Source organism: Lithobates pipiens, unplaced genomic scaffold (assembly GCF_037356315.1).
Source record: "Lithobates pipiens isolate NorthernLeopardFrog02 unplaced genomic scaffold, aLitPip1_a1.2 Scaffold_18, whole genome shotgun sequence".
In the NCBI taxonomy this organism is placed as follows: Eukaryota; Metazoa; Chordata; class Amphibia; order Anura; family Ranidae; genus Lithobates; species Lithobates pipiens.
Window position 1 is genome coordinate 322,517,918 of NW_027507758.1, and position 14,224 is coordinate 322,532,141.

At 40.9% G+C, this 14,224-nt stretch overlaps 1 long non-coding RNA gene across 1 annotated transcript; it reads right to left on the minus strand.

Annotated features, from left to right (window-relative positions):
* Positions 1 to 2,117: 2,117 nt before the first annotated feature.
* On the minus strand, positions 2,118 to 7,343 carry LOC143988026 (uncharacterized). The gene is made up of 3 exons (XR_013276735.1): positions 7,194 to 7,343; positions 4,337 to 4,358; positions 2,118 to 2,844 (listed from the first exon to the last, which is right to left on the minus strand). It is a non-coding gene; the product is annotated as an uncharacterized LOC143988026 (long non-coding RNA).
* Positions 7,344 to 14,224: the final 6,881 nt, after the last annotated feature.

Here is a 14,224-nt window from a genome sequence, read left to right on the forward strand (position 1 = left end):
TGACACTCACGTTACATCAAGAATACATACATTTTATTATTTCTATATCAGGCAAGAAAATAAATAAATCTCTCTATCGTGAGTGGAGCTTTATTTTTTGTTGGAAATTTATTAGTCTTTGTTGTGCACCCGGGCATACTTTTTTATCACAGAAGTGTGTGGTGACAACTATAACTATAATTTTTTTTTTTTTTTTGTACGCATAAGCTCAATGGGCTATTCGAGGGGTGCCCAACCGCTGGCACTCTGATGTGGCCCGCCATGTCTTGCTCTGAGATGTCGGGTCAGCATGCCAAGATCGCAGGTTCCCGACCCTCCATCTCCGAGCATCAGCGCAAAGAACGGAGCCGTCGCTAGAGGAAGCCAGCTGGCTCCTTCTCAGGTGGAGTGATACCAAATGTACTCCTGCCTATGACATGAAGCATCGCTTCTGCTCTCTACAGCAGCAGCATGCTTCTGTTTTCTGTCACACTAACGCATGGGAACCCGCAATTTGGACACCAGTACTTAGCAGCATTACCAGTACCAAACAGCAGTAACCACCATCAGTACCAGCCAGTGGTATCAGCAGGCAGTGCCCAGCAGCAGTAACGCCTGATTCACACCTATGCATTTTTTGTGCTTTTTGCAAATTTACACCACATCCATTTAACATTGGATTGAAATGGAACACGTTCTGTAGAGCAAATCTGCAAAAAGCACTAAAAATGCCATAGGTGTGATCAGACCTAACAGCCAGCAGTACCAGCACCTGTCCGAAGTACCAGCCCTTTAGGACAGCCAGCAGCAGCCACCAGTTATAACCACATGGGGACAGCCACAACCAGCTGCAGGAATCCTGAGGAAGAAGTGAAGATAAAGGTCAGTTAAGATGTAAGAAAAACGCAATGCATCCGTGTGAAAGCAGCCTTAAGCCCCTTTCACACGATTGGTCTGATCGGGTCTACCTGTCTGTTTTTTAGGAGGACCCAATCTGACCCTCCATTCACCTCTATAGAACGGCATATGTAAACAGACTTGTATCTGCTTACACAAGCCTATCTGCAATCCAAACTCCTTAAAAAAAATAAAAAAAAATTGCCACCTCCGAGAATGTGAGTGGGCGGGCAGGTGTCGCCGAGGGTAAGAGCCGGCGGGCTGGCTCTGTTGAGAGACAGTGGGTGGCTCGGCTCACTGACAGTATGTGAGTGACTGCTGGCCAATTAGGGAGTCGGCGGGAGGAGAGAAGAGAGATGATATCTCTCCCCGCCAGGCGCCTGCCCTGCGTCCCTGCAGTTCCGCCCTCACTGTGCAGTGTGCAGGCAGCCGCGGCAGCAGAGAGATTATTTCATCTCTCTGCTGCTTGACTGGTAATCTGCTGCCTGGGACATGGCAAGTGACAATCCACATTGTGTGGCATGGGATGTGACAATCTGCAGCTGGTGAAAGGTGACGTGGCAAGTGACACTCTGCAACGTGTGGCATGGGACGTGGTGAGTGACAATCTGCATCTGGTGACGTTGAGTGACAATCTGCATCTGGTGACGTATCAAGTGACAATCTGCATCTGGTGACAGGCGACGTGGCAAGTGACAATCCGCAATGGCAGGTGACAGCAGCAGGTGACACGCTCGGGGCTCCCACTGATTCTGCATTATGGTAAGTTGAACCATTTAATCTTTTATAACAATGTAATAATAGTAATGTGCTTCAATCATCCTGACACCATAACAACCGTGGCGCCGTGATGATTGAATCGTTAACACCAGCAATTTCCCTGATAAATTTACCCCCAAAAAACATATTTTCTGGCAGTGCCCCTCCTGAGACTAGGCTCTGGATCCACCCCTCCTGTAGACAATACCGTTTTGATTTATGATCCAGGTGCTCTTATATTACAATTCTCCAAATTTTTATGGAGTTTACATTTTTATTTTTTTTATTTTTATACTTCTTTCAGAAATGCTGGAATGCACAGCCCAATGGTTGAACAATTTATACCTTTGATACTGGAAGACAAGAGAGGAGACCGATTCCGAATATGTTTTATTTAAACTAGGATATCCATTTCTGGTTTGTGGTATCTAACAACCTTGTAAGTATAAAATAAAAAATGAAAAAAGGTATACATATTCTCATTCAGATTTACTATTTTTATTTTTTTTTCATAACATTTTTAACATAATGTAAAAAAAATTATATAAAATAATTTAAATTGAATGTTACTCTAAGGCCAGTTCTGAGGCTTCATAAGCATTAGAATACATGAATTCGATATGAATCGTTGGGATCTGGAACAAAGCGTTTCGTACAGCATTAACAGCACAAGATGGGATGACTCTCCGGTTTCCCTTTCCCAAGTAGCCATAGATCCATGCAGTAAACGTTCTATAAGCTGTCTTCCGCAATCGTCTTAAAAATAAATAGAAATGATTACAGTTGCATAACAAATAATTCACTATATATTGGAACTTTTAATTTGTTAAATCGTAGGTCTGCCTACCTTTTTCAGAAATCTAAAAGCCAGCAGCTACACAGACTACAGCTGTAGATTTTTAATATTAGGACACTTACCTGTCCTGGAGTCTAGGAATGTCGCCACACCAGCTTATTATAATTTTTTTTATACACTGCCAACAGATCACTTTTTTTTTTTTTTGGGCTTTTTTTATAGATTATCAGTAATATTGGAATGCATTTTCTGCACTTGCACCATTTCCTATTCCCAAGACGTTCTGTTTCACCTTCCTCTTTAGTTTCTGTTGATTGAAGCATGAAAATCTTTTGTAATGGATTACATGGAAACGCTGGATCGTTTTCTGGCTCTGTATATTGTGACCATAGTTCCTCAAGCAACATTTGTCTCTGTAGCATAAACCAAAAAATATTTTCTTTACCTATTTATCCTTTATAGGTTAATAAATAAAATCAATTTTATTACGAATTTTGATTTAATATTTATTCTTGTTTGGCAAAAATGTATTTAAAGAAAGATGTTTTTTATTTTAATTTAAATAAATAATGTTTGATAGTAATTCATCATGGTTCTTTTTTTATTTAATTTTATAATTACACATGTTACACTTCATGATACCTCAAGCTATTTCTAATAATGCTTACACTCTCCCATGTAGTTGCTAACAGAGGGGGTTTCAACTTCAATCTGAGGCAGTATTGCACCATGTTTTAATAATAATTTTTTTGCATTGTCAATTTTACAATTCTTTATGGACACACACACACACACACACACACACACACACTTAGAGATTGCACTTGTAATGCCTACAGGAATGCCTTCAGAAAATAACCCCCCCTATCCAATGTCCTCCTGTATTCTCACCTACCCCCATCCCTTAGATACCTACGCCAATAAAATGAGGGCTTTTTAAATCAAACAATGAATTAACTGTCTTGCTTCCTTGACCACACTTCACAGTCAACATTGGTACGAGAAATGGTCTGTCCAATAGGTTTGTCTCCCCCTTCCTCCTTTACATGCAACATTTCCATTGTCAAAGCGCAACACGGTTTAAGCATGCACATTGGGAAACTAGCTGTGAAGTTGCAAGGCTCCAATTGGAGTTATAGCTACACTTATCTGCCTTCCCACAACTGTTTTTGACAGGTACATATTTACACTTCAATCTGACATAGGCGATGTTTGGTACATCAAACGTTAGAACCTCCCTCCTTTGCCCCCATGACATTTGGAGAGTGCATCATGATTTGCGCTTGCACATTAGGGATATGACCATGAATCCCAATAGATTCAATGCCAGTTTCTCATACTGGTCATGGTGGCGGCAGCTACCAACAGCTGATCTGAAAAGACATTGCAGCCTCACTGGACAGGTAAGTGTCCATAGATTAAGTCACCAGCTACTGTATTTGTAGCTGTGGATTTTACATTTATTTTTTGGCACACACTGAAAAAAACATTAAAAGAGAATTGTGGTGGATTTTTTTTGTACGTTATACTTACCAAGGTGGATGCAGCATGTGACCGATGCTGCATCTGTCCACCGGTGCCTTGCACTGAGAATAGAGCGATCAAACATCGCCAAGGGGGATCCGTGAGAACCAAGCCAATCGGAGAGCTACTGCCTGTCACTCAGCGGTTCTCCACTGAGATGGCTCGCAGTCCAAGCACCTGGCGCATCCAGACTTCCAGAGTCGAGATGACACGGTGCCTGGACTGATCTGTGTGATGTCAGCAGAGAGCGGACTTCAGACCAGCTGAAAACGGGAGAAGCACAGCCAAACAAGCTCATGCATGACTACAATACGAAGTAGAGACATGTAACTTTTACATTATAAACGTAAGTTTGTTTTTGAAATTTAAAAAGTTACTTACCATTATTTTTTATCAGTAAGATCTGTTAGATGTAAGAATAAAAAAAATTATTAGATCACAAAAAATTATAAATTGGGTTAAATGAGAAATAACTAAAATTTATATTTTGTATAGTTAGTAAAGAAAAAACGTATATATGTACACACATAATATGTATAGTAACGCACATATAATGAAACAAAAAGTGTTTGTGTATAGGTATAAATACATACATACTGGACACTTTATTATGTACAGCTTTCACAGCACCGTTTTGAGTGTAGAACTGGAAGGAGCCATCAGAAGATGGGGACACTGCAGCTATAAAGGGATGGACATGGTCCGCAACAATACTCAGGTAGGCCGTGGTGTTTAAATGATACTCAATTGGTACTAAGGGGTCCAAAGTGTGGCAAGGAAAATATACCCCTCACCATTACACCCAGGGCCGGTGCTACCACTAGGCGGAGTAGGCAGTCGCCTAGGGCGCACTACCCCCCAGGGCGCAGCCACAACCTCTGTATGCCTCCAATCCCCCAATGTCTTCACAGAGTAAAAGCTCACAGCAGTGTGTGTGTGTGGGGAGGAGGGGCGGGGGTTCGGTGGAGAACAGAGCATCGAGAGGTGCAGCATCTGTTAGCCGACACCAGAGCAACACCGCCCAGTGCTGAGGAGAGCCCCGGATGTAATGATCGATGAAGCAGAAGTAAGGAGGAGGGAGGATCACTATCTACAGCGAGCTGTGGAGGGAGGGAGGGGGGGGGGGGGGAAGAGTAGTGCAGGAAATAAGAAGTCAGCTAGGTAGGTCAGTATGTGTGTGTGTGTTTGTAATGGTCAGGTAGGTCAGTGTATGTGTGTGTGTGTCAGGTAGGTGGGTCAGTGTATGTGTAATGGTCAGGTAGCTCAATGTGTGGGTCAGGGTGTGTGTGTAATGGTCAGGTAGGTCAGTGTATGTGTCAGGTAGGTCAGTGTGTGTGTGTGTAATGGTCAGGTAGGTCAGTGTGTGTGTAATGGTCAGGTAGGTCAGTGTGTGTGTGTGTGTGTGTGTGTGTGTAATGGTCAGGTAGGTCAATGTATGCGTCAGGTTGGTGGGTCAGTGTGTGTAATGGTCAAGTAGGTAGGTCAGTGTGTGTGTGTGTGTAATGGTCAGGTAGGTCAGTGTATGTGTGTGTGTGTCAGGTAGGTGGGTCAGTGTATGTGTAATGGTCAGGTAGGTCAATGTATGTGTCAGGTTGGTGGGTCAGTGTGTGTAATGGTCAAGTAGGTAGGTCAGTGCGTGTGTGTGTAATGGTCAGGTAGGTCAGTGTATGTGTCAGGTAGGTAGGTCAGTATGTGTGTGTGTGTGTGTGTGTGTGTGTGTGTGTGTGTAATGGTCAGGTAGATCAGTGTATGTGTCAGGTAAGTGGGTCAGTGTGTGTGTGTAATGGTCAGGTAGGTGGGTCAGTGTATGTGTAATAGGTAGGTAGGTCAGTGTATGTGTCTGGTAGGTGGGTCAGTGTGTGTGTGTAATGGTCAGGTAGGTCAGTGTATGTGTCAGGTAGGTGGGTCAGTGTGTGTGTGTAATGGTCGGGTGGGTCACATATTGCAAAGGCAGTGGAGCCATGGGCAGAACCAATGGGGGGGGCAGCAAAATGAGGTTTCGCCTAGGGTGTCAAAAATTCTTGCACCAGCCCTGATTACACCCCCACCACCAACCTGAACCCCGTGATACAAGGCAGGATGGATTGATTCATGCTTTCACTTTTTTTTTTTTTAATGCAAATTTAAAACCCTACCATCTGAATGTTACAACAGAAAATGAGACTCATCGGACCAGTCAACATTTTTTCAATCTTCTATTGACCAAATTTGGTGAATCTGTGACAACTGTAGCCTCAATATCATCATGTACTTAGATGACTGGAGTGGCACCCAGTGTGGTTTTCTGCTGCTGTAGCCCATCTGCTTGAAGTTTCAATGTGTTGGGCATAAAGAGATGGTATTCTGCATACCTTGGTTGTAAATAGTGGTTATTTGAGTAAATGTTGCCTTTCTAAAATCTGTACCATTAAAAACTCTGAACTCACATATGAAGTAGGGATTTTAACACACACATAACAAATGGTCCATAATGGAGGCAAACACACCACACCCCCATATCCATGCCCCTATATCTACATGAAGGTTGATGGATGCATGGATTACAACGTGGGGTTGTTTATTTTTGTAAGCATTGGATTAGAGCCCAAAGGCTCTAATAGGCTTCAAGAAAGGGTGACCATGGCGCAGAGAGCACCGTGCTCAAAGCCCACCCACTTGTGTGACATTAGCAAATTTAAAATCGTTATTGTGACACTAATTTCCTCTTGGTCATTCATGGGAAAAGGGTTCTGAGACACAACTGGGTGGGAGTCCTACCTAAGACCTGATTGGCCGTGATAATCAGCAAACGCCATGACTCAGGGGAGATGCAGGGGTAAGCCACTGTAGCCATGACGTGGATGGGGTAAGTGCGGGACTGGCAGGCAGCAATGGGTGAGCAAAGTGGTGATCGAACAACGCATATATTAATTTTGTTGCTGCAATTATTTTTTTAATGAAAAGCTGTACAGAAAAAAGTAGCCGCTGGGTGTAGATATACACACACATATATATATATATATATATATATATATATATATATATATATATATGAGAGAGAGAGAGAAACACACACACACATATATATAACGAGATACATATATAAGATACATGTATAACAAGAGATATAGATATATCTATATACATACACACACATATATATATATATAAAACAAGATATATATCTCTTGTTATGTAGATATATCTGCACAGAAGCAAATGATTTAGTTTACAATTAGTATATTTTTAAGCCTCTTACCTTTTTGCTGCTGGTGTCTGTTATAAATGCAGTATATTTCCTGGTTCCTGGAGGAAGGAGGGGTTTGCATAGCTAAGGGGCGGTAACTTCCTCTGGCACTGCCGTTGCTATGGAAACCTGACCTGAAACCTATTTCACTGCTTGTGTAGCACTGAGCATGTGCGAGATTTGCAAGGCTGAGATCCAGGAAGAAATACAGTCTTGGCTTCAGATGCCCACACCAAGGATGGCCACAGTCTGCTGCAAGTTTATAAAGTTACAAAATGCTGTAATAACCTAACAAAACGGACCTTTGTTTACAGACTAACTTTACTAGAATGCTTTAAGCTTGTGTATGATAAGTGTATGATAGGTTATTTTTATTTAAAAAGTCACATTTTGGCTGGAAAACCACTTTAAGATCATATATGTATGAAACTGACACAGGGTGTGTTTTATATACTTAAAGGCACATTACTTATATTCCTGGATTATGAATACAGAGGATAAAAGCCTTACATGTAGAATTTTGAGCACTGATACCGGTATCTGTTTCCAACTCACAGGTGCCCGCAATTTTAAGGTTTCACATGTCAGGTATCCATTTACTCTGCGTAACCACATCTTTTTTATTTTACAAACAAATTGGTAATTTGTTGTGTTTGTGTCCCCTAAAATTAACCTTAGGGTATTTTTTACTAAAAGTTTACATTTCTTAAACCTTTGCCCTAATATTGTGGGACATAAAAAAATTAAAACTACTACTTTTTCAGGCCTAAAATTATTTTTATAAACAGGTAAAAAAAACAAATAAGCACAAAAACATCTCTAGTATCTAAATGTTAGCTGGTCATTTAATGCTGCAAGAGAGGTACAAATATATATTCTAACGATATTACATGGAAATTATGCATCGAATCTAAATAATAAATTAATTTGGATAAAGTTTTATTCTATTTTAAGTTTTGCCAAAATAGTTTCTTCTAATTATTTTTTAATGATCTACATGAATGTGACAGTTACAAACTAACCTTCCTCTCTAAAGATAAGTTGTTATCTCATCACTGCAAAATTATCTTCTAAATCATTGCTTCATGATACCATATCCTTACATTGCTTAAAATAATTATTTATAAGATAAATCTTTCTATTTACAGGCTGAGTATTGGTGGGACATGTAATACAAAATAAAACAATATACAGATGGCTAATGATTATTTGTTTATAAAATCGAAAAATCTAAATTACATTGTTTTTATGTATGGCCCAAATAACCATTTAGAAGTTTTTTTTTATTATTATTTACTTAGAATGTAATGAATACAAGTACAGACATGCATAGAAATAATACTTGGGTACTTTATTTATGTTGCAAGAAGCAACAATGAGGCTAGTGCCAAGACAGACAGAAGTCCTTTTAAAAAGGAATCAAAATATTTTACTACATATATAAAGTACGTTGTTTAAAAGGGTGGGGGTGCTTTGTATCTGCTTCACAGTACTGTATGGCAAGTTTTACTAACTTGTGCCCATGTTGACATTATCTGGTGCCAGTATGCAATATCTAGATATATGAGACTTGTGGTGCAACTAATGACAAAAGCCTGTCAGTTACAACTATCATTTGCAAGAGGCATGTTTACTAAATTATTCATTTTACTGGAAAACCAGAGTCTTCCAAATTGATTTAGCTTTCTCCTAGATGAAAATAACCATGCAAAACCACAACATCTGCTTACATTATGAATTGCATTTCAGTTCTTTTTACATGAGGACCAACGCAAAAATATGGTACCAGCAATATACAGTATATGCCTTAATGCCCATGTTACATTTTGACAAATGGTAATGACATTACATGAAAAGTATGCATACCATTCAAAATAAACTGTACATAGCCCATATACAAGTACAAATGTTATGATATAACAGTATTAAATTATACTAATACTAAATATTATCATATATCATTATCATATATCTTGCTAATGCATTGACCAGGGGATATCAGTACTCTGAGATGTAGAAGGCTACAGTCTCCTACATATTTATATCCACTGCATTCTAGTCTAGCCAAGCCTATATCTGACTGCAGGCCATTTCTGGTGTACGTTTTCAACTACACTTTCAGGCAGGCAGACAGTTGATTCCATGATCTGCAGTGCATTAAATATATATATATACAGTAAGATTATTTATATACAAAAAGTTTATCACATGTGGAACCACACATGTAACCTCCCTGTTGTCTTGCCCATGTGGGCTTCAATATGTGGGTAGAACTACCAGACATCTAGGGGTAAGGTTAAGGAAACAGGTGGATAGGATCAAGAAGGGATATAAACATCATAGTCTCTCTAATCATTTTAGGATATTCCATGGGTGAGATCCTAATTTTTTAACGTTCTGTGGGATTGATAGAGTGGAAGAACATTGGAGAGGTTCCAGTCTCAAAAGATCAATCTCTCAGAACGAAACACAATGGATCCATAGATTGTGTACTTTAAGTCCCCAAGGTATCAATATTGATCTTGATTTAAATTGCTTCCTGTCTAATTGGTAATATTGGTAATAATAATATTGATCTAGATTTAAATTGACTCCTGTCTAACTGGTAATAATTCAATTTAGCCATCATTTCGGGAATTTTATTTATATTTTCTTATATTTATTTTTTATATTTTCTATTTTTATTTTTATTTATTGTCATTTTATTTTTATTTTTGTTTTCTTTTTATTTAATTTAATTTTATTTTTATCTTTATTTTATTTTATTATTTTTTAATTGTATTTTTCTTTATTTCTATACTCATTTTAATTTTTTTAATTTTTAATTTTCTCATTTTTTATTTTCATTTTATTTTCCTTATATTTATTTTTACATACATTGTTCTTTTTTTCTCATTAAGGAAAATTCCTGACATGATGGGTTTATTTACACAGCAAATCATGTTCCTCATTTCATTATATTGTTTCATATATATTTCTATATATATTTTTATATATTTTATTTCTAATATTTAAAATATTTTATAAATGTAAGAACGGGTGTTTGTCATTCTGTTTTTGTCAAATAAAGTTTTATATAATGCAATGCGAACCAACATGATGATGATGCAGGATATACAGTGATCTTAATTCCTCTGATCATAATTGGCGTTTTACACCACCTTTTTAGGAGGAGTTTTTCCCTTGTAATTTGTATAAATGTCACTCTCTTTTGACCGAAAGTGATATCTGTGATGACGCCCCGGAGGAGGGGCGAAACGCGTCAACGTAATTTCCGGTCTACTGTCTAACCACTGATGCCATTTCCTGTCTCCGTGGAACGCACGCCAGCTGAACGGCGATCACGGATGTTTTTCTGAATGTTAGTTTTTTCCATTGCATTTTGTAAGTAGCGCTTAGGGCGCAGTTTTTTAAATGAAGTCTTACAATATTTCACCATATCAAGTTTCTTTTTCTCTTATCGGTGGAACATATATATGAGAGTCCCCCTGTAATCCAGTGTGTACCTGTTGCCTTTTAGAATCTCTCTATGCCATCAGCCTATGTGTTTGCTTAATCAGCTCTGCCTGCCTGTTTGGTGAGTTCAGCCCAAGAAGGGGACACCCATTGTGTTGCACGTTACTGTATGCTGGACACCATATCAACATTAATCTTTGTTGGACACTATATCACCACCATTTGTATATATCATACTGTATTTTTTTAGATACATTTATGATGATATTTTGGGCACAATTATGATGATAATTATTTTCTATGGTTACTACTTTTTTCACTTGTTTGGGTATTTTCACCCATTGGGTATTTGTGCATATTTATCTTGTCACTATTGCTAGCGCTGTTTTCATTGGTATAGCATTTTTTGAAGTTTTAGCACTTCTTCTACAGCAGCTGCAAATTAGTTTTTATTTCACATTTTCTGTTGTGTAGATATTTTGTATTGCTTATCACTCTGAGTGACATTTTTTCTGTCTATATAAATATATATATACAGTCTCATATATATATATATATATATATATATATATATATATATATATATATATATACATACACTGCATTCCAGTATAGCCAAGCCTATATCTGACTGCAGGCCATTCCTGCTTCTCCGATGATGGTACTCAGGTTGAGGAAAGCAGTAGCAGGAGCCCAGAGGTTTGCTCCAGTGACGAGGAGGGAGGGGAAGATGAGGTCACTGACTATACGTGGGTGCCTGATAGAAGAGAGGAGGAGGAGGCAAATCTCCAAAGAGGCAGGATGCCCTTCAGGGGCCCGCTTAAGGGCAGCCACCCGACTGCATCACACCGCAGAGATCCGCATGTGCAGGGCACTGCTGACTCCCCATTTGGTTGTCTGCGAGCTGGTGGTAAGTAGGCTTGGATTTTTCCTGGGCATTCCCCAGGCCTTGTTGTTACCTGATTTAGCCTTCCAATGCCACTTACTGCTATAGCCAGCTATAGATGAGGGCGGTGGCGAGTTTTTTCATATTGTATTTGTATTGGTGCAGCAATGCACCAACACCTTTTCAGCCATTGTGCTACATGCTGGGTGTTTGGTGTGCTGCATGTACCTTTAAGAAGGGGCTGGCTCCCGTTCAGTCCACCTGACCTCATCTATCCATTAGAATGCATGTGCCTCCACTGTGGGGACACTCATACTTTAGTGTTAGGACCACAGATACAAGGGTGCCTTGATGAGGCTCTGTGGCTTACGCATGCGTTTGCAAATGCGTGCGGAATAAACCCCTGTTTTTAACGTACTGTTAGACAGGTCAATTTGGTTGTCTGCGAGCTGGTGGTAAGTAGGCTTGGATTTTTCCTGGGCATTCCCCAGGCCTTGTTGTTACCTGATTTAGCCTTCCAATGCCACTTACTGCTATAGCCAGCTATAGATGAGAGCGGTGGCGAGTTTTTTCACACGCATTTTTAAAAGTTCTTTGGTGTGGGCTTTTTTGATACATGTGCAGCAGATCACACCGTTGCTGTTTGCAACATATGTCTGAAGCATATCAAGCGTGGCCAAAAAAGCAGCCGCTTGGGCACCACATGCTTGACCAGACATATGTCGACCTCCCATGCAGTCTGTTGGCAACAGTACATTTCCCACCCGGCCTATAGCAAATTGACGGCCAGACGGAGGTTCAGTTATCCTGACTGGGCGTCATATGACATCCTTCAGGATAACAGCAGCCGCATGCCCGTGGGGGTGTGCATTGCGGCGATCAGTGGTGCAGTGTGTCAGTCTGACACACCGCACCACTGATCTCGGTAAAGAGCCTCCAACAGAGGCTCTTTAGCACATGATCAGCCATGTCCAATCACGACTGATCACAGTGTAAACAGGAAAAGCCAGTGATCGGCTTTTCCTCACTCACTTCTGACAGACAGGAGTAGAGGAGAGCCGATCGACAGCTCTTCTGACAAGGGTGGGTCTGTGCTGATTGTTCATCAGCTCAGCCCCCCACGGATGCCAACACAGGACCACCATCAAGCAGCCCAGGACCACCAGGAAAGGGGCAGCATGTGGATGGCCAGGTATGTACACCATGGCCATCCACATATGAAAAAAATTGTCATCAGTGCCACTTCTCAGTGCCCATCAGTGCCCACCTATCAGTGACCATCCGGGCCCAACTGTGCCACATATCAGTGCCACCTATGAGTGCCCATCAGTGCCGCCTATGAGTGCTCATCAGTGCAGCCTATGAGTGCCCATCAGTGCCATATATCAGTGCTGCCTATCAGTGCCCATCAGTGCCGCCTTATCAGTGTCCATCATTGCAGCCATATCCATGGCCATCATTGAAGAAGAAAACGTATTTGTTTACAAAAAATAACAGAAACAAAGAAAAAAATATTTTTTTTCAACATTTTCGGTCTTTATTTGTTGCGCAAAAAGTAAAAATTGCACCAGTGATCAAATACCACCAAAAGAAAACTCTATTTGTGGGAACAAAATGATAAACAAATTTGTTTGGGTACAGTGCTGCATGACCGTGCAATTGTCATTCAAATTGTAACAGCGATGAAAGCTGAAAATTGGCTTGGGCAGGAAGGTGCGTAAGTGCCTGGTATTGAAGGGGTTAAAAGACCCACACCAAAGAACAAAGTGGACCTCTCCTTGCTCCTCCTCAGCTGGGATTTTCAACCCCACTATACCTTCAGTCCTCTCAGAAACCTGCAATGAGAGGAATGAAGGTGTAGAATTAGGTGTGCCAAGTACTTGCGGCAATCTGCTATCGCTACACCAACATCCGATTGTAGCAAACAAATTTCCCTACCCCAGAAATTCGGTCCCAGCCATCCATCTGCTCAGCGGCAGAATGCTAGCTTGGCTAAATTGCTAGCGCTCCAACTGCTGCCTTTTCAGCTCGTAGACTCTGCCCCTTTTCGTGAATTTGCTGAATGTGCGGTACCTCAGTGTCAGGTTCCCAAAAAGCCATTTCTTCTCACGGAAGGCCATTCCGGCTCTCTACCGGCATGAGGAAGGCAATGTCTTGGCCTGCTTGGACAGGGCGGTCAGAGGTAAGGTCCATATTACTGCTGACTCATGGTCCATCGGGCATGGACAGGTAAGTTACCTTTCTTTCACGGCGCACTGGGTAACTCTGCTGGCAGCTGGGAAGGATGCAGGACAGGGTGCAGTATTGTTATAACTTGTTCCGCTACCACGCCTCCATAATGCTAGTAGTGGTGAGTCTGCCACACCTCTCTCCCCCACCCCCTCATCTTCTTCTTCCTCTATGGCTTCTTCCTCTGCAGATTTCTCTTCAGAACCAGCGGTGCTCCATAGGCGTTCAAGTGGCTACGTAAGCACTCAGGCAAAAAGATGCCATGTGGTGCTTGAGTTGATATGCTTAGGGTACAGGAGCCACACTGGGGCAGAGATTCAGTCAGCTCTGCAGGGGCAGACTCAGAGGTGGTTGATGCCATGCCAGCTTCAGCCAGGAATGGTGTTTTGTGACAATGACACCAACCTCCTCTCCACCCTCCAACAGGGACACTTGACCCATGTTCCCTGTTTGGCTCACATCCTTAATTGGG